Below are 22,955 nucleotides of genomic sequence, written 5' to 3' on the forward strand. Positions count from 1 at the left end.
CTCCTCCGATCAAAATTTGCCAATTTTCTTGATAATGCTTTTTTACACGATTCTCAAACAGGACAAGTTGCAAGACTTTTTTTCCCAAATGTGCATGGAATTTCTGCCAATTTCTCATGAATTAGGTTCCCTATTAATAATTTTCAATTAGAGTTTTCATTATTTTAATGTACATTCAATGTTTTTTCTTTTAAGATGTACATTGGATTTTTTAGGTATGTAAAAGAAAATGGAATGAAACAACATAATAGGACATGAAGAAAAAAGAGAGAGAGATTTATTGTTCTTGTCCACACACACACACATAAGAGGATGAAAGAGTATAAATACTATAGAAACCTAATAAGAAAGATTTAAATTTATTTATCAGAATTTTTTGTGAAACATTAAAAAAATATTTCTTGACCATATGCTATTCCATAACTACTCATAACTTCGTATATATACGTTGACATTCATTAATACTCAATATAAGGGAAGTGTAAAACATCAGATACATTGTATATCATAATTAGAAACATAATATTGCTAAAAATTTAAATTAGCTTTTTTTTTTTGGTTCTTTTTACAATTCAAGTTAGCTCTTTTCTTTAAATAAGTATTAGTATCTTCAAAAGACCTACCTAAAACTTATCAACTCTCTTACACACACCCTTGGCATCATCTTCACCGACCCTTGGCATCCTCCTTTTCAGATCTAACGCTTCATCGTTTCGGCTTCTCTCTCCCACTTTCAGACCTGAGAGATTCGACTCTAGAGAAAAGCGGAAACAAGAGATCTGACATCGTCTCCCTCGAAGGCATCCCTAAGATCGTCTCCAACGACGAGTCCTTCCTCCTCAGCCTCGTCTGCGCCGAGTTTCACGACAACCTCAGAATCCTATAGACTCTGGAGTGATTCGAGCCCAATGCCCCATCTTTGAACTAGATCCCCTTTGCTGCCGGCGTGGCTGTACTTCGCCTACTCTGTCACAGCGCTTGGCAAGCATCGAAGGGTTGCAATGCATGAGTGATGAGTTTGAGAGTGAACTGGATTGATCCTTTTCAACTGAATGAGTTCACCGGAAAACCCTTCAACAGCAGTAGGTTCTTTTGGTATTCTTCGATTTTTTTCCCTTCTCATTTGATATGTTTTAGAGTCGAGGTTTAATGGTTTTGCATTTGCTCCACTGGATTCTCATTGTCAATGATTTTGGATACTTGTATCAAAATTTGTCATCATTTTTTCTGTGATGTGCCTGATTTAACTTCATCTTGTATAATAAATATTACTACAGATTGGGTTCCCGAGGAGGATTGGGTTCTGGTTTCTGTACATTTGTTGTTGTTGTTGTTGTTGTTTTTTTTTTTTTTTTGGTTTCAGATTGGTTTCTTGTTTTCTAATTCTGGCTCCTTGATGAGGAGTAGTTCGTGTTTCAGATTGGGTTCATAAATATAAATCTTTAAATTTCTGTTTGATTTAACTAGATTCAATTGACTCAGTTAGTATTTGATTTCTTTTGCGTAGGTAACCATGAAGTCAAACAAAGCTTATGATAATGATGAAGATCAAGAGGATAAAAGCATCATTGAGTATTATTGCATGTTGATTTTTGCCTATCAAATCAACGTTATACCAAAGGCATATTAATGAGTGTTTTGGCTGGAAAAATGCCATGGCAAGAAACTTAGGCATATGTTTTTAAGTTTTGGTTTCCAGGTTCTCTAATATAATACCAGCAAATGGATAATTTTTTACACCTAAAAATGGGATCTTCCAAAGCTATTTTCACATGCACCAAATACTATAACTATTTAATAATCTATCATTTTTGTCCCTTATCATGTCAGTTAGTTCATTTCTTAATTGAATATGATTATTTCATTGGCCATGGGAACAAATCAAAGAATGTAGGCATTGCAACAATGGTGGATTATAAATAATAACCAAAACTATTGATTTTGCTTGAATATTTTGAATGGAAAGTTTAATCAGTAGACATCTAGAATAATTTCTCAAGCCAATATCATACTTTTGGAATCTAAAAATACTCAATAGTAATTGGTGCCCGATTTTCATATTCTTTTGAAATAAGTTTGGTTTTGTTGTTTGTGCTTATCTTATTGATAAAAAAAAATTAACAGCTGACAAATGTCTTGGAAATTTAGGGGTACAAAAATGCAAGGAAGGATCAAGACCAAGCTGAAAAAGAAAAGAAAAATCTTGAAATAAAACTTGAGGAAGTCAAAGAAACCATAAAAAGACTTGATGGTGACTCTGACTTGATAGTTTCAAGAACCGGCTAATATTCCTTGGTGATATAGTGCATTGATGCTTCCTTCATGTGTTTCTATATTCGGTTATTCTCATTCAGTATAAGAGCTATGTAATTAGAGAGATTGGACACAAATAAACAGTTAGCCACAGAAAAGCAACAAATCTCATGTTGATCTTGTTGTTCACATGACTATCAAGTCACATGAAGGTATCCGAATTTTGTCTCTGGAGAAAGGTTGAGCTTAAGTTCAGAATTGAATAAGCAAAAAATGTTGTGGAGAGATTGTTTATGGGGGTGGACCCTTGGAGTTTCTCTCTATTTCAAGTGCAGCTCTAGCGTTAATTACTTGGTAGCGTAAGTACGCGATCAGTGAGAAAATTTTGTAGGGAAATGAGTATCAAATATTATCATAGCTTGATAGATCTTATTGTAAATGAAATTGGTTTTATTCTTTAATTAGCTAGTTTTGTGGATTAATTGTAAATGGGTTCCTCCCTCAGATAGAATTTGTGACAAGTTTTTGAAAGACTGTAGATTTTGATTCAGTGTTTGAGTCTCAGGTAGGGTCTAGTTGGTACACAATTATGAGACCAACTTGATTTTTCTTGACAAATATATGTATATATGTTTGCCACAAGTATATATTACCACAAAAATGGTGGGTAGAAAATGATTATTTCAAACAAAATGTAATACAAAATATCATTTATGCAGACAAAATCTTGAGTAGATATACGATTTTATTTGTCAGATATAATTTACTATATTTGATACACATTTCACGCAAAATCATTTATTTTATGTAAATTAATAAGTTAAATATGTGTTTGATGCTAAAATGTACAAAATAATTCAAAAATTGAGAATATTTTATCAATTGGAGAGAAATGTTATTTCTCTAAGAGCACAAAAGACCCGATACAAATTTTAATATTATATCTACCTACTTTTATAAAACTTTTATCAAAACAAAAACTACAATCCTTTTTTGTGAAGATTTAATGGGTTACAAAAAAAGTAATTGATATTTAAATTTATATTTGATATTGTGTACCAATAAACAATCCAGCAAGTATTCGTAGATGATTGATTTAGTTGTAAACAGATTTTGAACAGGGAAAATATTTGATGATTGCTTTAGGAGCATCATTAAATAGAGTTTCATCTTATTGACATACAACCATTCGCGGCCCTAATTTTGCACATGTGCCAGATATGAAAGTAGAATTTATTTTTCCAAGGTTCATAACACGAAAGCTACTGCTAGCTTCAGGCCAAAAAAAAAAAAAAGGAAAGCTATTGCTAGCCAAACAATATTTACAATAAAAATTAATTGAATGTGACCTAAATGAAGGTATTTTATTTCAGAGAAATACAACTTCAGTCCCCGACAAGCAATAAACTTTGACTTCATAAACACACGTTTTATTGATAAATATAGGGTGAAACATTAATACAGCCATTTTTGTGAAAATTTAAAGTCTGAAACAAATAAATATTGTTGCAATAAAACTAAATCCGAATATATTAAACAAATTACTCTCAATTTTTTTTGGCTATTTATTTTGTTTAATAGCACAATCAATTTTAATCATTATTGTTAACTGAACTTGATTGATTAGTCTGTTCGATTGGTGACAACCCATCTAAACCAAACATATATGCATGGTTAGACCTAAAATGCTTGCGAAGCTGATTTAGTTAAAAATTGATAAAAAAAAAAACCAAGAAAATCGATGGATTAAGCAACATTACGTAAAATCGATTAATTTGTAACTTTTTCTTTGCGAATGAAAGCATTTCAGTTAAAAAATGAGTTATATTGTTTAAAAATTATTAATAATACGATTTGTTAAATTTTTATACTATCTATTGATTGATTAAATATAGTTATTCAATTACTAATAATTTTATTACACCTTGCAAATAATTTGAATATCGTATTAATTATCAATTTAAAGACTGATCCAATTTTAAAAATATTGATTTTAATTAATAAGTGGATATGTTTGTTATTGTTTTATAAAAGGTCTCATTTCTATTGGTTGAATATGAGAAAATGAAAAAGGTCACGAAAAGGCTTTCGCTTTCTCCACTTCCATGAAGCTTCCTTCACTATAAAGATCGTGACAAAGTGAAAAACGTGTCTTTATCTTCAATTGGATAATGACAATTACAGTTAGAGACTATACATTTATGAAATCTTAAAAAACACCAAAGTCCTTGATGATTATGATTTTTTTTTCATGTAATTTTCCCACCGTTCATTTCATTATTTTTTCCTCTACTTTATATCATTTCAATATTCATCTTTAATATTTTCAACTCTCATCTAATCAATTTTTTTAGTATTCAATCTCGATTTTTTTTTCTAATGTTTATCTTAGCTTTAATGTTTACAACAATTATCATTAATTTTTTTTTAAGTTCTAAAAATATTGAACATGAGTATTAAAAAAAAAATTTGGTCCGCCTTTAAAATTTCCAAAATTCATGGTCCTTAACTATAAAATATTCTTTTAAAAAATTCTCAAATATCACTTTCCCTTTGAAGATTGGTGAACAAGAGGAGGACAAGAAAGAATACACAATTCCGACGCAAGTCTCACTATAAATACATGCATCACATCTTGTATTTTCATCAAAGTGAAAAATCTCATAGGCACTCATAATAAATATTAAATATTGATCATGCATTCATATTCATATAATGGGTCCATATTTCTGAGAAAATTTGCCAGTATGAAAACTGCAGTGATCTTAGTGCTTCTGCTCATCAATGTTCTCTTCGTTTGTGAAGCTTTAAGGCGTCATACTTTTGTGGTATACTTTCTTCCCACTCTTCGCTAATTTTTTTTTAGAAAACATTATTGGTCCCTGAAATTCTAACAAATTTTGGTATAGGTTCTACTATTATTTATTTATTTTTTGGTTGTTTCAGGTTCCTCTGTTTATCCCGTTTGCAATATTAATGTTTCTATTTTTGAATATCTCCCAAAAAATATGATGAGATGATACTAACAATGTTAAATATGCTAACATGTAACTAACGCTGTTAATCCCTATGTTGAGGTGATCAATTAACAGGAAACAGAATAAGGTGATCAAATATATAATGTTTACTTATTACATAATATAAATAATAGATATAAAAGCATTAATTGATATAGAATAATATGAATGTATTCTGTTATTAGTGGAGAAGTAAATAATATTATATAATCTTTTTGTTTTGAGGAAAGAAAAGATATAACTGTATGATTAATGAATTGAATTGAAGATAAAAAAACGCAGCCTACACAAGACTGTGCAGCAGGAAGAACATATTAACTGTGAATGATCAATTTCCAGGGCCTACCTTGTACGTTACGAAAGGGGAAACTATCATTGTTGATGTCTATAACAGAGCCAACTACAATATTACCATTCACTGGTAAAACCTTTCCTTCCTGTAATTATTCTACAAATTTAGGCACAATGATCAGTTTATTTATTTATTTATTTATTTATTTATTATGAGTAAAGTGATCTGGAAATGCAGTATAGCAGATCATATAGCGAAGCAGGCTCTGAATAGCTATCCTGGTTTTTTTCGTTTTAATTTCCCATCTCCCGAGATGGAGACTTTATTGCTAGCGGATTGTAATAATCTTGCCCAAGTTTAATGGGGCTTCGTCTAGGTTATCAAAAAACGAGATATGGGCATCCAAAATAAGGACAAGAAATCCTTTAGGTAGTGTTTGTATTAGTATATTTAGACTAGAAATTTTAATTTAAAATATCACATTTTAAATCTATGTATTTAAAATTCTCTGTTTGGGCTCAATTTAAATAACAAAGGTTATTATTATTAGGTAGTGTTTGGAAGATGTATTAGGAGGTTTGGAATAACAAATGAATTAAGATAAAATTTGGATTTGGGTTGGAATAAAATCCAAATCCACAAATCTTTAAGTATCCAAATAGGGAACTTGATCCCAATCTAAATCAATATGTGTCCAAACATAGCATTAGTGAATTGGTTTAAGAATTTGCCACACTCATTCCATGATTTACTAGCATCAAGACAAGAATTTGTAAATGAAATTCAGTAATTTATGTAAAGGAAAAATCTCTCAAAGTATATATTATCACTTCCCGTAGTTTGCTACTCTCATAGCCTTATTTGCAACCTTCAAAACATGAATTTATAAGTAAGATTTGTTAATTTGTAAAGTAAAATGATTTTCAAGTAATAATATATTTGACAAGTTTTATGTTTACAAATTCCAAATCTCAGTTGCAAATTGTTTGTTCTGATAGCTGCAAATCATGAAATATGAGTGAGTTTAGACTAATTCACTAAATCACCTTTGATCCTTATTTCAAATGTTCAAATCTTTTGGTTCTTATTTAAGTTTACACAATCTGTTGGTGTTTCAATGTCATTCCTCCGTTATTAAACTATAAGGAATTAATTATAAATTAATCTTTAAACTGTGATTAAATAATGATCATCATATCATATAAAAAATTTAAGTGTAAACGTAATCAAAGAAGGATAATTATATTTTCCCTATATATAAAATTTCAGGACATGTATGCATGTATATCTAGATTAATGCTTTGTGAAAAATAAAAATGAAACTAAATTAATGCAGGCATGGAGTAAGCCAACCAAGATATCCATGGTCTGATGGTCCTGACTTTATTACTCAGGGTCCCATTCAACCAGGTGGAAAGTTTAGCCAAAAAGCCATATCTTCAGAAGAAGGCACTTTATGGTGGCATGCTCATAGTGACTATTCTCGAGACACAGTTCATGGAGCCATCATTGTTAAACCTCAGCCAGGAACTACTTATCCTTTTCCAACGCCATATGCAGAAGTTCCCATTATAATAGGTACATATAAAAAAAACATATATTGTAGAGCTAGATCTCTCTCTAGACCCATATATTCCTTGTGGTTTGTGAACAATAATGGGCTTCCAACAAGTTTTAGTATATATTTTTCTCTTAAAAAAATATAAGATATTTTTAATCAAATTTTGCTTCTCAATGTACTAATTAAATGTCTTCCAACTAACATTATCTTTTCACATTTATCCTTATTTAATAGGGTTGCTAAATATAAAATGATTTATTTATCAATGGCATTTTTTATAAAAACACATTAATTACACCTTAAAATACTAGAAATGTATATTTTTGACATCGAACCCTTAAAAAAATATCTTATATTTATAAACGAAAGGAGTGTATTGATGATTCAGGAGGTATTTTTATAAGAAAAGTGCTGACTATTAAGTGTGAGTTGTGAATGTAGGAGAATGGTGGACGAGTGATATTGCTGAGGTTTACAATGAATTTCTATCAAATGGGCAAGATCCCAATAATTCGGATGCTTATACTATCAATGGCCAGCCTGGAGATCTTTATCCTTGTTCCAAGTCTGGTGAGAAAAGTATAACAAATATATTAGATTTTATAGTTTGTGTGTGTAGTATATTTCCTTAGAATTATGTGGAACAACACAAAATACTTATGGTGCATATGGATTAATATAGATTTAGATTTGAATTTGAATCAAATTCCTCATTTAGATATACAAAAATGTATGAAATTGTCACGCCTCGAAAATAGAGGGTGACTGGCACGGGTGCGAACTACATCATGCATTCCCGTAAGCCTTAAAATAAAAATTCCTTCCATTTTAAAAATAATCAAATTATATAGAAATTCTAACACTTTTAATATTGATTGTCATAACCAGACTTCAACATTTTTTTTTTAAATTTTGATAGCACCTCCTCTGTAAATACGATCTTCTGAAAATTCTAAAACAAAATTTTCTTGAAAATAGTATCAATCAGGAGCTTAGCTCCTTCCAGCCAACAACAGCATGTAAATCAAAATAAAATCCTAACAACAATCTATGTGGAGCAGCTAATCTTTCTTTTAAATTAAAATACATACGACTTAAAGATTTATATCAAAAAGTGACAGTACCAAACAAAATTTCCACCCAATGTAGCTATATTGCCCTTCAGAGGTCGTTGGTAGGATCAGCGTTAGCTAACAAATCTGAGACCAAAAATAAGTTTTCCAGTGAATAACGTCCCAACAATAATTAATTGGTCATGAATAAACAAGAAAGTTCAAAATAATTATACAATTAAAGAGACAACTTCTTTCATGGAAATTCAATAAACTTCAGAATAAAATACCTCTATAAGCTTTTAAATAAAATCTTAAACCATTGAACTGTCATAACAAATGTTAATATCATCTAATTTCAAGAAAGCACAAAATGAAATAAATATTTTGTAATTAATTTATTAAATAAAAACCAATAGAATATATAAAATCACTAAATAATCCAATTCACAATTTTAGGGACTTATCAGAACAATAAACAAACGTGGACACACAATCCACGAGGGTAAATAACCAAACGCGGCTCATGCCACGAAGACAAACGTGGACACACAGTCCACGAAGGTATATAACTAAACGCAGCTGAAGCCACGAAACAAACGTGAGTACGATGCTCACGAATAACCATCCCTCCATTCCACGTGCGTTGGCCATCGCACGGGGCTAGCACCTCCTATACACACCTTGCTAGCTAGGTGTACCATGGCGCGCCAAGGGCTAACGGAACTGCCGTTAGCAACCAGTGTTCTATATAAAGTCCCTTTGTAAAAACCATTTTCAAACATGCGAGAAATTGATCACCATTCAATCAAATTTTCCTTTCCAATGTCAAACTCGCATGAATCGTTTTCCCGTAACAATTCAATAATTTCCAAATTGAAATCCCATAATTAGAATTCAAACTTGCATTTAACTAAAATGATCAATCCTGGTAAAATAATTTCACAAAATAAGTAATTTAATCAACAAAATATCTCATAATCACATTGTTGTCGTAAAAAGAATTTGCATGAAAAATGTAATATTTGAATAAAAGAGATTTTAATGAAATATCAGTTGGGACGCTATCCACTTACCTGAAATTTTGGGAATTTACAAATTCACCTCTAACCGTCGTTCCAATTTCTCCTCCTCCAAATACCCTGTAAATTAAAATAAAATTCTCTGTTTTTTTTTTCCTTCTAACTTTCTATAAATCCAATTATTTCCTCCTAACATTACTACTATAAAAATTTAGCTATGGAAAATTTAAAATTTAAACTTTTACACTTAATAATCCCTTTGGCTCATTATTCGAATAAAATATCATCTCCCCTTAATCCTTTGTCAAAGTACCAACCATATATTATTTCCAACCCACTCATAAGAGTTTCTAGTATTCTCATCTTTTATCACAAAACTTATCCACAACCATGTATCTCCTAAAAGTTCAAATAGTTGATACTAATTTCATACTCAAATTTTCTTTAAAATCTTCAAATCAAATTCATGAGCAATAATACTTAAATTTTTTTTTTTTTTCAAGCTCAAACTAACTCCTTCCTCTTTGATTCTATCTCCCACAATTCTTTAACAGATATAAGTAAACATCTGGCTTCCTAATTTTTTTCTCTTTATTGGACCAATCAGTCTTAACTTAAGGAAATTAAATCACCAATTCCCACATTCCCATAGCAAGACTAAACCAGAAATTCATTTTCAATTTACACTCTTTCCTTTTCTCCCAGTTACGTTAGTAGCAGCAGCCAACAGGACAGAACACAATTGCAGCATTACTCTACCTTTTCATCCATTCACACGCAGCGAGATTTTCTAAAGAAAAAAAAAAGGAGATTATCTTATTACCTTAGACAGACCAACAGCACACGAACAAGAAAGGAGGAGGCACTTCGAACAGTGAAGACGGAAGGACTGTCACAGTTAATGAAGAACGGATGAGCATACCGATGATAATAAAATGAACAAGAAGCAAAATAAATCTCAGCTCACCCAAGCCTTTGCACACAACGAAGCAACAAGGAAAAAGAAAGAGATTCAGCATACTTGAAACAATGACAGAGACAGAGGAACGACTGTGAGACAGGGGAAGAATTCGCAGCAGTGGCAGAAGAACAGCGATAAGCCACCGATGATAGCGACCCACACGAACAGCGACGTAGCCAGTGGTTGAGAAGGAGGGTGCGGAGATCGATGAGAGGCAGTGCAAGGGTTTGGTGCGGACTCTTAACTCTGCCTCTGCTCTAGAAGACTCGAAGAAGACAAGAATAAAAGAGAGAGAGAGAAAAAAAAATCTGATCAGGATGAGGATAATTTGGTAATTTCCTACAGTGGCAGAAAAAAAAAAATAAAACTCCCTATGGCCTTGTTCAGATTCGAACTTGGGACCTGATGGTTGATGTATATGCATTCTTCCACTACACCAATACTCCATATTGTCATATTTGTTCTAAGAATTAATATAATCAGTATTAAAATACAAACTTATATACTTAATTTTACTTAAAATTTATGGGTTATCACAGAAATTCCATTTCTTCTTATATATAATTTATTTGTAAATTTTAAATTCTCTCTACATCCTACTCATTTAAAATTCTAGCTACTTCAAATATCTTGTTTTCTTCATATTGTCACTATTGATACTGTTATGATTTTTATATCTTTTCTTATCTTTTGTGGATTAAAGAATAGAGATAAACTTATCATTCTCAATTTTTCATTTTCATTTCAAATCCCAACTCATCTATCTTCATTTGAAGTTTTTAAAACTAGCCAAACAAAGGATTTTAAATGTCTGGATTTTACATGTGAGATTTGAAATATGAGATTTCAAGTCTAAAATCCAAATTCTTCAAATCCATCAGTCCAAATGCTATCTCTTAAAAGTTTTCTTCATCATCCATTCATTCTATGAGACAAATAGTATGTTTTTCCAAATATATATAGTGGAATCACATATTTGAATGTATTCAATGTATAGAGGAACTTTCAAGCTCATGGTAGAGTATGGCAAAACCTATCTTCTCCAAATAGTCAATGCTGCTGTTGAAAACAATCAATTCATCGCCGTTGCAACTCACAAACTCACAGTGGTCGGAACAGATGGGAGCTACACAAAACCATGGACGTCTTACTCGAAGCGAACGGGCCATCAGATCGCTATTACATGGCTTCTTCACCTTATTCCAGTGCCTCTGGTGTTTCATTTGATTCACCATGACCACTTCTATTCTTCAGTACAAGGGAAAAAACCATATTCCATCATTATCTTCACCTTCCTTACCTTCCCTTCCAGCCTCCAATGACACCAATGCCTCCATCAACCTCATAAGCCAACTCAGAAGTTTAGCAGATCAAAACCACCCTATTGATGTGCCATTAGAGATAAGTACAAGTTTGTTCTTCACGGAATCTGTTAATTCTTTGCCATGCTTGACTTGTGACAACGCGACACGTCTTTCTTCCAGCATGAACAATATAAGCTTAAAGTTGCCTTCAAACAGTAACATTTTGCAGGCTTACTACAACAACATTACTGGTGTTTATGAGGAAAATTTCCCAGATGTGCCTCCATTGTTTTTCAATTTCACTGCTGAAAATTTACCTAGGTTCTTGGAGACTCCAAGTGTGGCTACAGAAGTGAAGGTTCTTGAGTATAACTCCACAGTGGAAATTGTTCTTCAAGGGACTAACTTGAGAGCTGGGACAGAACACCCCATGCATCTCCATGGACATAGTTTCTATGTGGTCGGATGGGGATTTGGGAACTTTAACAAAGACAAGGATCCTTCAGACTATAATCTTGTTGATCCTCCCTATCAAAATACTATAGCTATTCCCAAAAAATGATTGGGTCACCATAAGATTCAGGGCCAACAACCCGGGTATGGATATGTTGCATTCTTAAATTTAATGCCTTAATTTTCTAGTGGTTTATTTTTTTTTTTGGTAGATTGCACACATTTCGCCTTAATATTGTTGAAATTATTTTGATCATTTTTTAATTTTTCTAATTTTCATAGGCCTCCCTTTTTATTTTCAAAAATCATACAAAGCTATCCTGAAAATGAAGACATTACACAGGTGTACCTGAGTTTCTTTCAAATAATTGTATCAAATTTGTCACATCTATTGAGAAAAAAATTGAGTACCACTAAAAAGAGAAGGAAATAGATGATAGTTCTTGTAATATTGGTAAAATTAATACATATATATATTGATTTTGATAGCATAAGATAGATCTCTTATTATTATAACAAAATTCATGAAAAATTATATAATTTACTCTATTTTTTTTTTTTTGCAGGTGTATGGTATATGCATGGCCATTTAGAACGTCATGTGACATGGGGAATGGCTATTATGACTTTCATTGTGAAGAATGGTAAAAATTCACATGAGCAGATGTTACCACCACCATTAGACATGCCAAAATGCTATTAAGACAAGCACCACCAATTTTTGTTTCTATCCCCAAAGTTTGTATTTTTCTTATTGTGTAATTGTTTTGTTGTGATTTTTTTTTTCTTGTTTAGTTTTTCAATAAAAAGGTAGTTATTTAATCTTTGAGAATAGGAATGAAAACGAAAGAAATATATTTGATGAACAACTGTTATGTTATTGTTGAAATGTCAATGAGAAGAATAAACTGGTGTTTTTTGCCATTCAGTTACAGTAACGCTGTTCAAATTGTCTTTGGTGTCTTTTTTTTAAAAAAAAAACATTTGACTCTGTATTTGACAATTCTGGGCTTTCATCATTTGTTAATTATTGTTATTATTATCATCATCAAAATGTTTTGTCATTATTTGGGGTGGGAATCACGTGAAGTTATAATGCATCTGTCGTAAAGCCTTCGATAATAATTTGTAATCCGTTCTGAAAAACTGTGGGAATTTTACACCTAATAGGGGGAAAAAAAAAGTTAACTTTCAAAGAATTGACTTTTTTTATGTTATTGGAATACTATGAACTTGTTCTTATCGAAAGAAACTTCCACAACGATCGAATACTTCTTCAACTTTGCTTTGTCATACATAAGTTTTAATTGCAATTCGACCTTCTCCAGCACCAGCCGCACATCGAAGTGAATAATAAGCTAAAGGCTAGAATAATACTTCCTCCATCCTAATTTATAAGATACTTTAGATGAAAATTCAATGTTTATAAATATAAGATATTTTGACAAAATAACGTTTTATTAATAAAAATTTTTTTATTATCCTTCCTATTATATTCTCTTTCTAATATTCTTTTCCAAATAGAGTATGCAATAAAGAGACATTTTTAGAAATTTATATTTTTGTCTTAAAAAATAATATTATAAAATGTATTTGATGAACTTTATTCATTTGTGTAATTTTATCTAAAAATATCTTATAAATTGGGGTGAAAAGAGTACTCCAATTTAATTATATTTGTCATTTAATATTATTGTTCACTACTTATTCATTATAGTTTTAAACCAAGCAAGGCACTAATTTGAGAGATCAATAATCAGGCCATGATTGAATCGTGGTTAAACCAGCTAGGATTAACTTGAGATATTATTTTTAATTTTATATCTTATATTATTATACGTGACAATTTGTAAACTATTATTTGAAGATTAAAGTTATAAAATGAAAAGAAATAATTTTTTTACTTGTGAAATATCATTTTATTAGTATATAATAATATTAACATGGAAAATTTAAAAATTATCATTAGCTGTTGATGATAATTTTTTTTTAAATATGATAGGGTTTGTAGATAAATGGAATTGGATAGCTAGAAGCAAAGAAGTTATTATAGATCTTAATAATCATTCTAAATTTGCAGTTGGTAAGATCTTATCATTATTTTCTCTCCACTACTTATTCATTGTATAAGAAAACAACAAAATATTAGACTTCTAAGAGGCTTGCAAAATCTAAAGTAAAAAAAAAATAATTTTTTTTGAAAAATATAGATAAATAAATAGGAGTATAAAAATTTGTAAATATTAAAAATCTATATTTACATTAAAAAAATAGTTGAAAAAGAAGGGAGGGAAGTAATAAAGAAGGCTTAATCTAGATACCATCTCAATATCCATCAAAAGGTGAATAAGGTGTGTCTTTTCTATAAAAGGCACGCAAGGAAGGTAGATTGTACATAGAGTTATCAATTAGGGTTAGCCTAACTCTTAAAAGGTTAAGGTTTAAACGGACTGGCTCTAATAAGCCTTATTATATTTTAGAGATCCCTTTTTTAAGGCTTGACTCTAGTCCTTAGGGCCTCGACCCTTTTTTTTTTTGCTTTTTTCAATTTAAAATTCTAAAAAATATATTTATAATCCTAAAAAAGTTATTATACAAAAAATTAAGTTTAAGAAAATAAATTTAAATCAATTTACATGACAACAAATAAAAAAAACTTAAATATTCAAGTCTAATATCAAATAGTAATATCAAAATTAATACCAATAAAAATTACATTTAGCTAACATTATTAGCTAAATCTTAATGAATGAATAAAAGAAGGATGAATGAGTCTAATATGTTCATTTCTTTTAATTATATATTTAATCTTCTATTTTTTATATTATAATTTAAAAAAATAATAAAAGAACTTAAAAGAGGTGGTCCTAGCCCTAAAGGGCTAGCCTTTTTATTTTTGAGCTTAAAAAAGGCAGGCCTTTTAAGCCTGAATTACCATTTTTTTTCTAAAATAGAGGCTCGGTTCTAGTTATTTTCAGGCTTAAAAGGGTTGGCCCGATGGGCTCAGCTCTAATTGACAGCTCTAATCACATGTGTAGCGTGCGTGGGTGGGGAACCTTTTTATTTGTTTATCATCTTTTTCCCTTAGATTTTCCTAATCATAATCATTTATTAAATCTATTATTAAAACATATTCATAATATTAAGGGAAAATGATAATAAAATCCCTCTAAAATATATAAATGATAATTTAGTCTCTTGAAATGTCATAATTCTCCTGAAGTCCCTAAAAACTTTTTTGTTATTAATGAATTTATGTAAATTACCAAATTACCTTTGTTGAAAATAAATAATTCACAAGCTTTGTTTAAATATTCACAAGTTTCATTCTTATATTCATAACAATGCAACAGCAAATAAGAAATTTAACATGCGAAGTTGTAATTTGCTATTGCATTATTGCAAATATAAAAAGGAAAGTTGTGAATATTTAAACAAAACTTATAAATTATTTATTTTTAACAAGGATAATTTGGTAGTTTATATAAATTCATTAATGATAAAAAAAGGCCCTAAGGATTTTGGAAAATTATGACATTTTGAGGGACCAAATTGTTATTTATATATTTCAAAAGGATTTTATTGTCATTTTCTCAAATATCAATGGTTTTGATTTATAGGTGGTGGAGAGAAAATAATGATAAAAAAATGGAGAGGTTTCTCTGCCTGCAGTAGGGTGTTGAACTGCATAGGTAAAAATTACAGTTCTTTTGCAAGTTTGATTAATGGTTATGCTTTTTAATTTCAAGTATACATTTCTATTTTTTTTAAAAAAATTAATCTACAGTTTTTTTGACTGGATCAAACATGTCTAGTTTTGGCCAATTTTACCGATATTTGACCAGTTTTCTCGGTGTTTAGTTATAAGGATTATAACAGATTAGATCACGAACTAGGGACTAATCGATATGATTTGGTTTTTAATAAATTGGTGTTGTTCGTAAATAATTTTATTGTGTTTATTTCTCACTTCACTTAATTAATCAACTTTAATCTATATTTTTCACACACATACATACTGTTATACATGAAAAGATTATTTAGCTCATCAACATTGAGTTAGGACTTGAAAGAATATTCAATATAATAGCTTTAACGACCAAGTATTTAGTTCATGGCAAATTAAAGCCGCAAAACACAAAAGCAACCAAAAATACTGAATATTATTATATTCTTACGCGTAATCATGCATTCATGCTGATCTCAAAATCTCGCAAACTACACACAAACCGCTCTCATTTAAGCATTTTGATTTTGAAAACATCCTTGTATACAAATAAAATATCATTTAAAATGTTGATTTTATCATTGAAAATGCAACTCATTAAAAAAATTTCTGAAATATAATTTCTATTTTGAACCTAACAATTGCGTTAAACCAGTAAGCATTCAATTTATTGTAGGCTTTGTTGAAATATGAAGGTTTCATTTTTATTATAAACATTTAATATAAGTGTTTGTTGTCAAGATAAGTAGTACAACCAATGTTGTTAAACTCATAAGTTTAAGTAAATTCATAAGTTTAAATAAACTCGTGATAGGAATGTAAACTCGTATTGTAAACTCAGATTGTAAACTAGTAAGAATTTTCCTCTATTAACAAAAAGCCAATAAAATATGACTATAATTAAATTTAAATATCTTAAAAATATAAATCATTGAAATTAAACCCATCTTCATTGATAAATTATTTGCAAGACAAAAAATTTTAAAATAGGAGAACTTATTTTTGGTATTTTTTTTATTAATATTAGTTTTTTCATTTTAATTTTTTCTTTAAATCAGGTCCTATAACTTTTATGAACTAAATTCTTCATAGTTTATACTTAACTCGGTCAACTAAAAAAAAATTGATGAACTTAATTAACACATTTAACCAAACTTGTATCTAGTCTGAGTTTATAAATTAATTGACATGATTGTGTAAGTTAAAAAATAAAAATAATAAACCAAAGATAAACTCATGAGTTTAATCAAATTTGTATCCAATCAGAGTTTATGAGTAAATTAACACGATTTTATAAACTGAAAATATAAAAACGTTAAACTCTTAGAGTTAAATTGAGAGTTTGACAACTATGAGTATAACTTTGTATGTATGCTTTGCTATTGAAGGTTTATGAATAACTTGACACTTTAAATAATTATATATAATAAATATTATATTAATATTGATCATATTAAAAGATTATTTTGGAATTTCTCGTATAGATGTAACTAAAAAAATAAGGCGAAAATAAAAGGCGGCAAGTGACATATATCTCTGGTAATCAACACATAATACACTTGACTAAAGCTGAAAGATGAACAATTATAATTAATATATGACCTTTACTTTTAATATTATTAAATTTAACTAACGAATCGATAATTCTATACTAGTTGGTGTATTTGTACTCAAAATTCTTAATTCCAATTGGAATGTGTAGCGAGATAAGTTTAATGATTGAAAAGAATCTTAGCTGTTGCTATCTTTGAAATGTCAAAGAAATCAATGACCTTTTTTTCAAGGAAAAAAAGTTGAACGTATCGCAATTTCAAGGCTTTAGTATATTTATTTAGCCTTTGACTTTCTACATTTGTTGGTTTTGGATTTTCATAACTTATTATGTGAATATATATATTGTTACAAACTTTTTTCTGCTCTACAGCTGATGCAAAAACAAAAAAAAAAAAATAATAATAATAAACCGGTTAGTGTTAACGAAGAAATGAATGAATTTAGCAGCTGGCTTCCCATCATCAGCCCATAAAGGAAGAAACATTCAAAATAATTGACCAGCTTTTTACATTTGAAGCCAAACCTTGAACTTGTTCTTATCCATTAAGAAACATCCACATCCTATGCGTGCTTCTTCAACTTTTTGTCTCGTAATCCATAAGTATATTGCTATTTCCTATAACCTGAAACAAAAAACTCTTTGATACAGCAGCTAGTTTCTGATGACCAAGTAACATGTTTGTCAGAAAGAATATTTTGACAACGACCTGGCAACATATAATATAATTCAAAGACTTGGACAAAATAATAAAGGCCAAAAGAACAAGCCACACAAATTGAAAAAGTAGTCTTACGCGTAATCATGTTCATGCCAAAGCCTCTCGCAAAACTATATATATATCTGCATGTGTGGCCACCATCTTCAAACATCTCAATCTCGCATTTCTTCAAGAAAAATATATATATCAAGTTTTTCTCTTCAATCTCCCAACACAAGCATTGATCGGCCGGACGAGAGCAATTTCTGGAAGCAACAAACAGCATCAGAAAAATTAGTGATCGATGGAGACCAACTCTTCAAGATTTTCCATGAAAATCTCAGTAATATTCATCTTACAAATATTAGGAGTTTTGCTCCTCAACAACCTCCTCGTTTCTCATGCACTAAGGCATTATACTTTTGAGGTATGTTTCATTATGGTAGTAATTCAGTTTAACTATATATTTTGAAATACTTCAACTCTCAAAAACATAATGAGATTATATAGACATATAATATATACATGTTCTAACTTGCATCACATGACCCTTGTGGTTGATTCAATGCAGGTCAAAGAAGCATCGTACACAAGACTGTGTAGCTCCAAGAACATATTGACAGTAAATGGGCAATTTCCAGGACCACCCTTGTACGTCACCAAAGGTGAAACCATAATTGTTGATGTCTACAACCGAGCCAACGAGAGCATCACCATTCACTGGTACGTTAATCAGAAATAAACCAACGAATCCCACATTTTTTTAATTCTCTATCAGTTAACGTAAAGCTAAGCTTCAAGTAATTTGTTTCAAAATTAATTTTAAAATTTAATTTATCAATCTTTCACAGGCATGGAGTGAACCAACCAAGATATCCATGGTCAGACGGCCCCGAATTTATCACTCAGTGTCCCATAAAACCAGGTCGCAAGTTTAGCCAGAAGGTCATATTCTCTGAAGAGGAAGGCACCCTGTGGTGGCATGCTCACAGTGACTATTCTCGAGCCACGGTTCATGGCGCTATTGTCATCAAGCCTAAGCCAGGAACTACCTATCCATTCTCAAAACCGCACGCAGAAGTTCCCATTATATTAGGTATTTATTTGAGAACTAGAATTTAGACTCATGCATTCGCTCTCAAGTTTTTCAAGAGATACATGTGATGTTAATTATCTATGTGACTTGTAAAAATGCAGGAGAATGGTGGAAACAAGATATTGTTCAGGTTTACAATGACTTTCGTAGAAGTGGAGGAGACCCCGTGTTGTCTGATGCTTACACCATTAATGGCCAACCTGGTGATCTTTACCCATGCTCAAATTCAGGTAAATATTATATATGATTGCCCGTTGATTAACTTTATATCTATGTGTTGATTCTCTTCTGATGCCAGCTATTGTTTGTAATATAATAATTCTTATTTCTATTCATGTCAGAAACATTCAAGCTGAACGTTCGACATGGCAAAACCTACCTCCTTCGAATTGTCAATGCTGCACTGGAACAAGTCCTATTCTTTGGCATTGCAAACCATAAACTGACAGTGGTAGGGACAGATGGAAGCTACATCAAGCCAGTGAAAGTAGATTACATCACTATCTCACCTGGTCAAACTATGGATGTCTTGCTTGAAGCAAACCAACCAATAGGTCGCTACTACATGGCTGCTAAGGCTTATTCCAGTTCTGCTAGTGTCCCATTTAACCCCTCAAGCACCACTGCGATCCTTCAATACAAACGAAGCAGATACATTTCCACTTCACCAGTCCCTCCCATGCCTTTGTTTCCAAACTCAAACGACACTGTTGCCTCCACCAAGCACTTGAGCCAATTTAGAAGCTTAGCAGACAAGAATCACCCCATTGATGTGCCATTAGAAATAAGCACCGAGCTTTTCTACACAGTCTCCGTCAACACGTTACCATGTCACAACGGTACAACGTGTGTTGGCCCAAATCTAGATCGTCTCGCCGCTAGTATGAACAATATAAGCTTCAAATTACCTCCTGGGGCTAACATTTTGCAGGCCTACTATAACAACGCTAGTGGTGTTTACGGAGACAAGTTTCCGGACACACCGCCATTTAAGTTTGATTTTACTGGCAATGACCTGCCCCAATTCTTGTGGACTCCATCGGTGGACACGGAGGTGAAGGTGCTAGAGTTTGGATCCACGGTGGAGCTTGTTCTTCAGGGAACTAATGTGCTTGCCGGAACAGAACATCCTATTCACTTGCACGGACACAGTTTCTATGTGGTGGGTTGGGGAGTTGGGAACTTTGACAAAGACAAGGATCCTTTGAATTACAATCTTGTTGATCCTCCCTATCAAAACACTGTGACCATACCCAAAAATGGCTGGGTCACCGTAAGATTCACCGCTAAAAATCCTGGTATAAATATTTTACATACATTCACTCCACAAGAAATATTTGAAGTCCTAAAGATTATATTTTTAGATCTTATACATTGATTCAATTTGGTCTGGATATGCAGGTGTATGGTTCATGCATTGTCATTTAGAGCGTCATGTGACGTGGGGAATGGCTATGACTTTCATCGTGAAGAATGGTAACAATCCTGACGAGCAGATGCTACCCCCACCACTGGACATGCCCAAATGTTGATTTCAATTTCCCAAGGATAAAGACCATGGAAATTCGTTTAACATATTCTTGTATTCTTTTTTTTTTTTATAAAATTCTTGTATTCTTTTAATTCTTAATCTCTTCATTCATTCTTTGGTTGATCTTTATTAATTGTGTACTTTTCAAAGTCTTGTATGATGCTTGTCTTTTTTAAATACTTTGAAATAAAATCATTGTTTTGATTTTCTTTTGGTTAAAAAAGAAAGTAGAATGTACAATTTTTCTTTCGTCATGTGCTTGATTTGCAAATGGTTTATATAAATTGAATTACAAGAATTGTTACAACTATTAGATACGGCAACACCAAAAAAAAAATGAATTAGGTGTTAGTCAAATTTTTTGATACTTTAACTTTTTTTTTTCCCAATAAAACAAAGTATAGGAGTAAGTTTGACCAAATTCAAGCTCTAAATTTCATTTGCAAATATGCTAATTAATTTTTTACAAGCTTAATATGTATAAAAATGATTAAAATCAATATTTCTAAATTGAAGTTTGACTAAGAACTTGTAAATATTTCGAATTCAAATTTTAACATAAAACTAGAGCATAAACTATAATAGCTGAAAATATAAAGAGTTGAGGGAAGAGATAATACAAATTATGATTTATCTTACTTCAACTCTACTACTTGAGCATGTTTAATCCCCAAGCAAAGCATTTGAGATTTCTCCATCATCTTTCATAGTTTGAATCATGCACTTGTGAGCTACTACAGTTGTCAAACCTTGAAAATGAAGGCCGACCAATATGGGATAAATTTTAAAGAATAAAAATAATAATATAAAGAATAAATTTTAAATTGTAATAACGGGTTTAAAAAAAATTAAAGAAATAGAAGATATTGTTGTAATAACTTAAAAAAATAATAAAATAAAATAAATAAAAATAAATAGTGAATAATAACGTATTTTTTTAATTGTATTTTTTATATAAATTCTAGAGTAACTATAATAGGTGCAAGGGGGGTTTAATGAAAGGGGTGTCAGGATTACATCTACGCGGTCCGATGTTCAAACCATCTTAGCGCAAAGAGGCGATTTTGTTTTGCTGAAGCCTTGATAAATTACCAAGATGTCCCTTTTAATGATAAAATAACGATCAGATTTTTCCCATGGCCTTTCATTTTGTGATTCACCGCCAATAGAGAGATCGGGAAGCTTCTCCCCTGTTCCTTCTTTGTTTTCAGCCGTCGCCAGTACTGGGAAGTCCAGAGTGCAGTTTGAGTCGCGAGTTCTCCGGGGTGCACCGTCGATCGTTTTCCCCATCCCTTGCTGCGACGTCGTCCGGTGTGCTTGTGGACCTGGAATTTCAGTTCTCTCCACTCTGTTTCCAGTCTGAGTCCCTCTCTTTTACACATCGTCGGCGTGCTGATGGGGGTGCTTCATATTTTCTGCTCCTTCTCCTCCTTCACGGTTGCTGAGTTACACCTTCTTCCTCTCTTTGCTTCTGTCAATGTGATTCAGGTGACGAGTTTGGAACCCTTCTTCTTGACTGATCTGCTCGTGTTTGTATGAATTAATAATCAAATCATAATTCTTCTCGTGCTGTGTTGTCCATGGGTGTGGGGATGGGGAACTGGAATCTAGTTGGAAAAAAAAAAAATTGTTGTACTGAAAAAGGTTGCTGTTGGTCCCTTCATTTTCTTTCTATGTTGCTGCGATAACTGAAAATCTCCCTTCCCCTGTTTAGCATGAGTTCAAATTCTCCTTCCCTTCTCTATCTCTGGTTGGTAATATGAGGTATAGAAGTTTAAATTCCCTTCCGTTTTGCTGTTCTGTGCGTGTGTTTGGCAAATTAGAGCCGTAAAACATCAAAACACAAAAGCAACACAAAAATTGAATACCATTGTTTTTTACGCGCAACTATGATGATCTCAAAACCTCGCAAGCTACACACACGCCGCTCTCATTTTCATTTTGAAAATGTCCTTGCCTACAACTAAAATATTATTAAAATATTGATTTTATTATTGGCAACGTAAGTCATTAAAAAAATTTTCTGAAATATAATTTATATTTTGAACCTAACAATTGCGTTAAAATAGTAATTATTCTATTTATTATGTAGGCTTCGTTGAAATATGATGTTTGTCTTCAAGTGTAACTTTGTATATGCGTGTTAATATACATTCAAGGTTGGTTGATGGATAGCTTGATTCTTACTTATAATAAATTTTATATTTTGCATGGATTATATTGAAAGATTATTTTAAGGTTGTCGTACTGATGAAACTACAAGAATGAGGCGAAAAATATCAGGTACAAGTGACGTATATCTCTGGTAATCAACACATAACAATATAATATCATTGACTTGACAAAAGCGAACGACGAACAATTATATACGTGCATGGTAACATTGGACCTTCGCTTTAATATTATTAAATTTATCTCACAATCTATAATAATT

At 31.3% G+C, this 22,955-nt stretch overlaps 1 long non-coding RNA gene and 1 pseudogene across 1 annotated transcript; one reads left to right on the top strand and one right to left on the bottom strand.

Moving 5' to 3' along the window:
- Positions 1 to 1,012: 1,012 nt before the first annotated feature.
- LOC129313363 (uncharacterized) lies at positions 1,013 to 20,706 on the top strand (annotated as a pseudogene).
- Positions 7,869 to 10,690, bottom strand: LOC129290184 (uncharacterized). The gene is made up of 3 exons (XR_008588272.1): positions 10,021 to 10,690; positions 9,252 to 9,317; positions 7,869 to 8,322 (listed from the first exon to the last, which is right to left on the bottom strand). It is a non-coding gene; the product is annotated as an uncharacterized LOC129290184 (long non-coding RNA).
- Positions 20,707 to 22,955: the final 2,249 nt, after the last annotated feature.

Source organism: Prosopis cineraria, unplaced genomic scaffold, assembly GCF_029017545.1.
Source record: "Prosopis cineraria cultivar Desert tree isolate PC_DT_omini unplaced genomic scaffold, ASM2901754v1 PC1, whole genome shotgun sequence".
NCBI classification, from domain to species: Eukaryota; Viridiplantae; Streptophyta; class Magnoliopsida; order Fabales; family Fabaceae; genus Prosopis; species Prosopis cineraria.